Genomic DNA, 8702 nt, shown 5'->3' on the forward strand with positions numbered 1-8702 from the left:
ACGGGAGAGGTGAGTGTGGCTCATTACCAGTGTTGACTGACAGAAGGCGGAAGACCTTGGTTAACTCCGGCAGGCTGCAAAGCTCCACGCAACAGTTGGCTTGGATTGGGAGAAGAGGCAAGGGAGGGTAAAAGCGAGCAGCCTGGTGAGTCAGGATGAAAACAGTTTCACAAGCAAAGGAGAAGTGGAAGAAGAGAGAAAGAAAAGAAAGCAAATAATGCAAAGGCAAGAGGCGAGCACCTACCACCACCCGTGGGGTAGACCTGTGCCCAACGACTTGCCAAGCAAAAGCTGGCTAACCTCCCGAAAACCCCTCCCCTCCCTTTTGACTGCTGAGGGCGGTATGATGTGGCATGCAATATCTCTTCGGGTAGCTGGGGTCGTCTGCCGGGTTGTGTGCCCTGCTCAGCAGCAGCCAAACCATCAGTGTGTTATCAGCACTGTTACGGTCACAAGTCTAAACCACAGTGACACAGGAGCTGCTGCAAAGAAAATGACCTCAATCCCGTGCACTTGGGAAAACAGGCAATGACCTCTGAATGTCTCACTTCTGCAGTACGTCCCAGAGATGTGCGTGAACATTGTCTAGTTGTCTGAGCAGTAACGCTTCTGGGGTGTAGCAGCAACAGTCTCAATGCCTGTCAAGTGCTCATCATGTTTGAGTATTACTAGTCGTAACGGACGTGCCAAAACACGGCAGTGAAAAGAACGATACCACGTTGCTCTGAGCTTCCAGCACTAAACATTTCCTAAACGCTGATAAAACTGCACTTTATGGTAATTGTAAAAAGAACTGAAAATCTAAGCATTTTAAGTGGATGAGAATGTCTGGCAATAGTGATGGAGCAGCTGGGCCTGCACCTGCCATTGAAGCGTTGTGGGCAATTGCTAGCCTGCTGATAGTCGCCAGCTCTGCTTGACATGCCTTCTCGAGAAGGTGTTTTGGGAACAGTTGGCTTTCTCTGAGCTGCAGCTCCTGAGAACTCATGGTGTCTAGCTGTGGTCTGACCCTGCAGGGTCCCATCCCTGTCCCCCTGAGGGTCCAGATCCCATCCCCCTGGGGGGCCCCATCCCGTCCCAGGGACAATGGACACCAAGGTATTGTCTGACATCAAGAGGCTGCTGTCATGGTGGGCCACAGGCATGGCTGACTATGGCTCCATTTCGTATTTGGGGCCTCCACACCTGCCCACACTCCCACTGGTGGAGCCCACTCTCCACAAGTTGAGCACCCTATGGGTACCTGGGGAAGCAATGCAACTGCAGTGAGAAGAAGGTAGAGAAGCAACGGGCACCAACATGCATGATTTCCTACATGTACACAGCTAGCAGGCTTGGCCGGGACCTGGTCAGGGACCTGCTACTGAACAGAGAAGCCCAGGGGATCTCACAGCCCTTGCAAGGGCAAGCATGAGAAGAAGCAGAGCCTCCACAGAAGCCCAGGGTTTCTCAGATCCCTCACAGAGGCACACATGGGGGGGGCCAAGCAGACCCTCCAGGGAAACCCAGGATTTCTCCAAACACTGTCAGCGGCACACATGCTGTAAAACAGACTCTCCACAGAAGGACAAGACCTCCACAGCCATAGCAGGGGCATGCATAGGGCCAAGCAGACCCTCCAGAGAAGCCCACGGTTTCTCAAATCCCTCACTGAGGAATATGTGGGGCCAAGCAGACCCTCCAGAAAAAACAAGGATTTCTTCAAACCCTGTCAGCGGCACACGGAGGGAAAAGCAGACCCTCCACAGAAGGCCAGGGCCTCTCACAGCCCTCGGAGGGGCATGCGTGGGGCAAAGCAGACCCTCCAAGAGAAGCTCAGGCCCTCGACAGGACCTCAAAGGAGCACGTGTGGGCCCATGCAGATCCTCCAGAGAAGCCCTGGGTTTCTGACAGCCCTTGTAGTTGTAAATGTGGGACCAAGCAGTCCCTCCAGAGAAGGACAGGGTTTCTCAAATCCCTCACAGAAGCACGCGTGGGGCCAAGCAGACCCTCCAGAGAAGCCCAGGGCCTCTCCCAGCCCTCGCAGGTCCCCATGGAAGATGCTACAGGGATGCCGCCAGGGTCTGGGGAGAAGCCTGGCTCCACAGGGCCATGCGCGGGCCCTGCTGGGGCTCTTGTGGGGGCCTGGGGGACAGCAGGGCTCCCTGGGGGTGCAAGTGGGACCCAGTGTGGTCCCTCCACCTGCCTGGGTGGCAGCAGGGCTCCACAGCCGTGCCCAGGGGACCTGGCAGGGTTCCCCTGGGGACTTGCAGGCAGCATGGCTCCACGGGGCCTCGTGCAGGGCTGGCGGAGTAGGTCCCCTACAGGTGCCTGGGCGGGGACAGGGGGATGTCGGTACGGCGGAAAAGAGCTCAAACAGCACGTGAAGTTCCACAGTCTTTTTATCAATGGCAGGGACACACGCAGGCCAGCTGCGCTCAGGGCCCTGTTTGCGCCCTGCAGGATATGCATTTTCTTCCTGGGTCGCAGTCCAAAGCGCTGCCGCACGTGGCTGCTGCTTGCAGCTTCACAGCCAGCACGCCCACGGGAGCCGTGGTCCGTGGCCCTCCCGTCCCCTTCCCCATGAAACGGGAGTGCTGGCGAGCGCAGGTGCCCATCCAGGCTGGGATCTGGAGAGGGTTGGGCAACGCAGGGTGCGGTGGTGTGTCCTGCACGGCCCTGGGCTGCTGGCAAGCGGGCAGCTCCAGCTGCTCAGGTGGAGCCAGCGTGCAGAGCACCCCGAGCTCAGCTCTGCACACAGCTCCGGCAGCACAGCCAGCCATCTCCCAGGGCGCGGGTCGTCCTCCTCTATGCCCTCCGGAGCCAGTAGCGCAGCGCTCGCAGGCTGAATCTGGAGGGAGGCTCTTCCACCGCAGTCCCCAGCATCCGCAGGGTTTCAAGCGCCAGGGAAGAGACCGAGGGGCTGCTGTCGTTTGCCTTGCCTTGGAGGGCTGGGACAGAAAGGAATGGAGCCGAGGTCAGAGCCCGGATCTGTGGGGACCTAAGGAGCCCCTCTAGCCAGGGCCACCCCAGCCCCCCCAGCTCTTGCCAGGGCCAGGAGGGAGGCAGGGGCACCGGCATCGGCCAGGGCCAGCAGGGAGGCAGGGGCTCCAGCATCGGCCAGAAGGGGCTGCCCACCACTGCCCCACGTGCCCCTGAAATCTCCCCTGGCTCTGTCCACGCCACCCCTCAGCCGCGCAGGGAGCAGAGCCCTCCCCGGCCGGGGCAGGGATTTGCGCTCCCTACCCAGGGTCTTTCCTCCTCCCTGGCAGCCCCCGCAGACACCCCACTGCCCTCACTCACCCTCGTGGATGACCTGCAGCTTCTCCTGGTGCCCATCCCTCAGCCGCTGCCCAGCGAGCCCTAGGCACACACAGCCCATCGCAGATCCCGCTGGCCTGCCCGCCCCAGCGGCCCAGCTCCCCCCAACCAGCCCCACATGACTGGCCATGCACCCTCCTCCCCTTGGGCAAGGCTGACCCCAGGGCGGTCCCGTGAGCATGAAGCCCAAGAAGGCTGCCGGGGACCTGACGAGGCTCCCGCCAGCCCCCCCTGCGTGGGCAGGAGTGGGAGAGGGCGGCAGGGAGCCCCGTGGGCGCCCAGACCCGCATCAGGCAGTCGGGGCTCTGCAGCCGCCCGGCAGATTCAGCAGCAGCCGTGGCTGGAGCTAAGCCACCGGTGGGCAGGGAGGGACCCTCGGCGGGCTCGTGGCTCACCAAGGAACTTGACGGCTGCCTCGCGCAAGGGTTCCTGTGGGCTCTGCAGGTACGGCAGGCTCTGGTCCAGGTACTCCTCCGCTCTCCTGCTGTTCTCCGCCAGCTGGTGAGAGCACGAGGGGACCGGGTTGGCGCAGAGCTTCCCCTGAGGCCCAGGCTGGCCTCCCCTACCTTCCCGTGCCCGGACACCCATGACGTCCAGCCAGCAGCGGGCCAGTGCTGGGCTTTGGAGGGAGCAGAGGACAGGGTGCTCCCCAGGGTGCTGCGGTGCCACCCGGCCGCCAAGGCCCAGCGGGGCACCCCTGGGTGCCGGGGGGGGAAAGGGAGCCCGTGTGCGCTGCAGGCAAGCGGCGCAGGGGCACAGCTGCCAGCCCCACACGCTGGGCACCGCGGGAGAGGGGCTTCTCCAGGCTGCCTGTGGGGCTTCGGGGCCGTCCTTACCAGGCGCTCAGCAACCCTCCAGGTCTGCTCTGTCTCCAGCAGCTTCCGGAGCTGCCTCCGCTTCAGAAGCTTGGCAGCTCCAAGGAGGGCTTCCCGAGAGGCCTGCAGAGCACCGGAGACTGGGAGATGGCACCGCCGCCCAGGGGCCAGGACCTGGCGGTCCCTGGGCAGAGCGAGAGCGGGGGGCTGGCAAGGGTTGGGGGTCCACACCCTGGCCTTAGACACCTGCAGCCCGCTGGGAAGCCCACGGGGGCTCCGGGGCAAAGGTCTTCGTGGCTGCGCACTGCTGCCAAGCTCTGCTGCGTCAGGCAGGGCAGGGGTAGGAAGAGCCCCTCCCCGCCTTCTCAGCTGCTGCCAGCTCTGCGGCCGCAGGCAGGGAGGGGCTCTGAGCCCTCCCCGGGGACTCCGGAGGTTGGGCCCCAACTGAGGCACATTCCAAGTGCTTGGAAATGCCCACCTGAGCTACGCTGTGGTCCTCGTCGTGCAGGTGGAAGAACAGGGGCATCAGGCTCCTCCGCACCTCCTTCCTCATCTGCTTCGCGTGGGTGCCGACTGCGACATCCACCGCATCTCTGTGGAGGAGGACGGAGTGCTTGCGCACGGAGCTGGACTCCTAGGAGGAGAGAAGGAGGAGGGGAGGACCTCAGTCCTGGCTCCTCCAAGCCCATGGTGAGGGCAAGGAGAAGAACTCTGTGGCAAGGAGAAGAGCTCTGCGGCAAGAGAAGAACACGTGCGGAGAGGGACGCACGGGCCCCGGGCCATGCACACATGCCCCGCCCCCCCCGCAGGCACAGTAACCGAGCCTCTGCTCTCCCGCTGCCGCCTTACATTTTCAAAGAGCGGCAGGAGCACCGCGAGCAGCTGCAGCGCGATGGGGACAGCCGTCTGCCTGTCCACCAGGCACAGCGTGTTCCTGAGGACAGTCAGGGCCGCCGTCCTGATGCCGCAGTCGTCGTCCTGCAGTTGCTGCGTGACCTCTGGCAGCAGGCCTTGCAGAGTCGCCGCCTACGCCAAACAGGCGATCTCATTTTGTGACCGCAAAAAGAAACCGCGCTGGCAGACCCGCTCTGCGTGTCGAGGGTGCGGCGCCGGTCGGCCAGGCGTCCGTCCGTGTGCGGCACAGCCCGGGGCCTGGCCTGAAGCGCTCGGGGCCACCCAATGGGGAACGGCGGGGCAGCAGCCACCCTTCTCGCCGCTCCCGCTTCGCGGCACAGCCCGAGCAAGATGCTGCACGCACCCCCACCCGCAGCCCAGCCCCAGGCGGAGACCCTCGCTGTGCCCGGCTGCCCCTGCTCACCTTCTCGGGTCTCCCAGACAGCGTGGCGAGGCTCGTGACTGCCATCCTGCGCAGCACCGAGCTCTCGCTCTGCAGGTGGAGCTGGAGGATGTACAGGGCGGCGCCATCGACGTGCTCAAAGTCGTTGTCGTCCAGGAGCTGAAACGCACCAGGCGGCGGAGTGAGAGCCTGGCACGGCCAGCAGAGCTCCCGGCTGGCTTGGGGCAAGGCATCAGGGCTGGTCACAGCCCAGGCGGGAGGCAGGAGGGCCCGCAGAGGGCCCTCAGCGCCTCGCCTCTGCCCTCTGCCTCATGCCCGCAGCCCAGCTTCCCCCCGCCTGCCCTCAGAGAGGCAGCGCTCGCCACCAGGCCCACCTCGACGAAGACGGCCATGGTGCCGATGTCCTGGTAGATCCCGAGACCTCTGAGCGCCTGTGCGAACAGGGAGGCGCAGCAGTCCGGTGCTTCACGCCGCAGCACCCTGGCCGGGGGGAAAAAAGGCATTGGCGGCAGCCAGCCGGGCAGGCAAACCTCTCTGGGGCTGCGCTGCCAGCCCCAGCCATTCCCCCCCAGGCCAGGCCAGGCCAGGCCAGGCCAGACGGGGCAAGGCTGCCTTCGTGCCTTGCCTTGGCTGCTTGTGCCCCACCGCCCGTGAGGAAGGCGACTGTTGCGGGGGGGTCCTTCGGCCCGAGGGTAGAAACGCCCGGGGGAGACGAGGACAACCGAGAAGGCTCTCACCTAGTCAGCACGGCGATACCGGTGGGGTAGGTCTCGGGGCTCAGGAGCGCGTCCCAGGCACCCTGCCTCCCGATGTCTTCGGCCAGGGAGGTGCCGCCCAGGCAGTGGAACAGTGCTTGCATGGTGCTCACCACGCTCCTGCAGACAGAGCAAACCACGGTCACCTGTGGAGCCCCAGCCCCAGCTCTGGGCCCGGGGCAGAGACCAGGGAGCAGGGACAGAGCACCTGATGGGGCGGACTGGAGGAAGGTTGGCCTCCCTGCTGCGGCTGCCAGCGATGCAGCAGCCCCACCCCGGGCTCTTCAAGCTGAAGGACATCTGGAGGACCACAGCCATGAAGAGCTCGTCGACAAGCATGCACACGCAGACTTGGCTGGAGGGCACCAGGAAGATCTCGTGCATGGCACTAGCTACCTGCGGAAAACAAGCAGGGAGCGCTCTCGCTGCAGAGAAGTCCCGCGGCACTGCCTGGTGCTGGGGGCCTCAGGCGCTGCCCTGAACTGAGGGAGATAGATGCCAGGGCAGAGCCCGGCTCGGCAGCCTGGCCCGGAGCTCAGCAGCGGGGGGCTCTCGGGGCTCGGCTCCCTTTCGTAGTGCGGGCACGCGAGCCGAGCCTTCGTGCTCCAGAGGGAACGGCCCAGCCGGCCCCACGGGCCCTGCTGGCTGCCCAGGGCTCACCCTCCCCAGCCCCACAGCCTGCTCTGCCCAGGCAGCGCCCCCGGCCCGGGCTTCCCGGCGGCCGAGCAGGCAGGCGGCGGTGGCGAGGAGGGAGGAGAGCCGCCAAGGGCAGCAGAGGCAGGGGCAGGCTGCCGGCCCGTGTGCTGTGGGGCCGAGCAGCACGTGCTGCCCTGCCTGGCTGTGGCCCCGAGGCCCCTGGCCCAGGCGCCCCTGGGGAGGTCCGGGTTTGGGGGCAGGCGGAGAGGGGGAGACGGGCTGGAGAGGGGCACGCAGCCCCGGCCTGGGGGAGCAGGCCTCATCCAGACACTCACAGCCAGGAAACGGCAGCAGCTGCATTCGTCCGTGTCGTTGGGCTGGATGGCGTCTTCCTGCAGGAGCAGCAGCCTCCTCAGCATGCTGTCCGCCAGGCAGGGCTCAGAGGCCAAGATCCTCCACATGGCCCTGGCAGTGCTGCAGAGACCGAGCGCGCCGTCAGGGGGACCGCCTCGGCCACCCCCCCTTCTGCCTGGGCGGGCCTCAGAGGTCCTGAGCTGCCCCCGAGGCCGACTGGCCACCTACCTGTCACAGTGCGGGGAAGCCCGCAGCAGGCTGGTGGTCACCTCCCAAGGGTTCAGGTGGGCCACCTGGACGAGGGTCGTCCTCAGGATGTCCTGGAGCGGCTTCCGGCTGAGGTGCGCCAGCTGCACGTGGATGACCTGCGTGATCTCTTCCACCTGGCGGAGGCAGCGGGGTGCAGCGGGGTGCAGCGCAGCCACGGGCCCAGCTGCCACCGAGAACCGCTTCCCTCCCGTCGCCCCTTGCTGGCCTCAAAGGCCGCCCACCCACCCGTTGGGCGCGCCCGAGCCCGGGACCTGGGGAGGGGGAAACGGCCCCCACAGGGCAGGCGCACAGGGCGATCCGGCCGCACGCTGCCTACCTCCGTCAGCTCCGAGCACGAGTGTCTCAAGACCACCTCCAGCACGTTGGCAACCGTCTGGGTGTCAGAGACCCTGGGGTGCACCACGTTCCTCAAGACTGTCAGGAGGAAGTCGCTCCTCTCCTTCGGGAGGAGGAAGCTCCCAAACACCTGAGGGAGGGAGGGAAGAGGTGTCGCAGTGAGTGCCCTGCTGGCGGGGCACAGCTGAGCAGCCGGGGCTGCTCTGGAGCGAGAAAGCGGGGGCAGCGCTGGCCTCCTGCCCCAGGACAAGGGCCAGCAGCAGGGGCTGCTCCGGAGGGATTGCAGTCATGGGGCGTGTGGAGAGGAGAGGGAGCTGCCCTGTGGGCTGAAGGAGGGGCACGGGGGCGAGGTCACGGTGCGCTAGCTCTGCTGGCCACCGGAGCTCGTGGTGGCCGGGACAGCTGGAGCTGCTGCACTGATGCTGGGTTAAAGCCTCAGGAAAGCTCCTCCCTGCGGAGAGGTAGCGGGACCCCGCAGCCCGATCGGCGGGAGGCCGTGCCGTTCCCCAGGACGGCTGATGCACCGGTTCACCCGAGCAAGGAGAGAAGCGAGGGAGAAGCTTGTTACCGTCGTCTCGTCAGCGGGCTCCTTGGGCCAAAAAGTGCTAGCGCTTTCCCGCTGTATTGGTAGCTCTTGATCCTCCCGTGCTGCCTGTAAGCCTGGGCAGGAGGGGAAACACAGGGTGAGCTGGAGGCAGCAGGCGAGGGTGTGAGGGAGAGCTCTGCGCCCGCTCTCCGTTCCGTGGGGAGCCAGAGACGTGGCAGTGCGCCCGCTTCCAGGGGGAGGAGGGGAACCCCTCCCTCTTAGGCTGCCGAAGGGCACGAGAGCTGGGCCTGGCTGCCTGCTCGGGAGGAGGAGAGAAGCCCGGGAGGCTGCTGCCGCAGGCTCTCCAGCACAAGGGTTCTCGGGACGGGCTCCAAGCCGCCCCTCCGAGGCGG

Source organism: Accipiter gentilis, chromosome Z (assembly GCF_929443795.1).
Source record: "Accipiter gentilis chromosome Z, bAccGen1.1, whole genome shotgun sequence".
In the NCBI taxonomy this organism is placed as follows: domain Eukaryota; kingdom Metazoa; phylum Chordata; class Aves; order Accipitriformes; family Accipitridae; genus Astur; species Astur gentilis.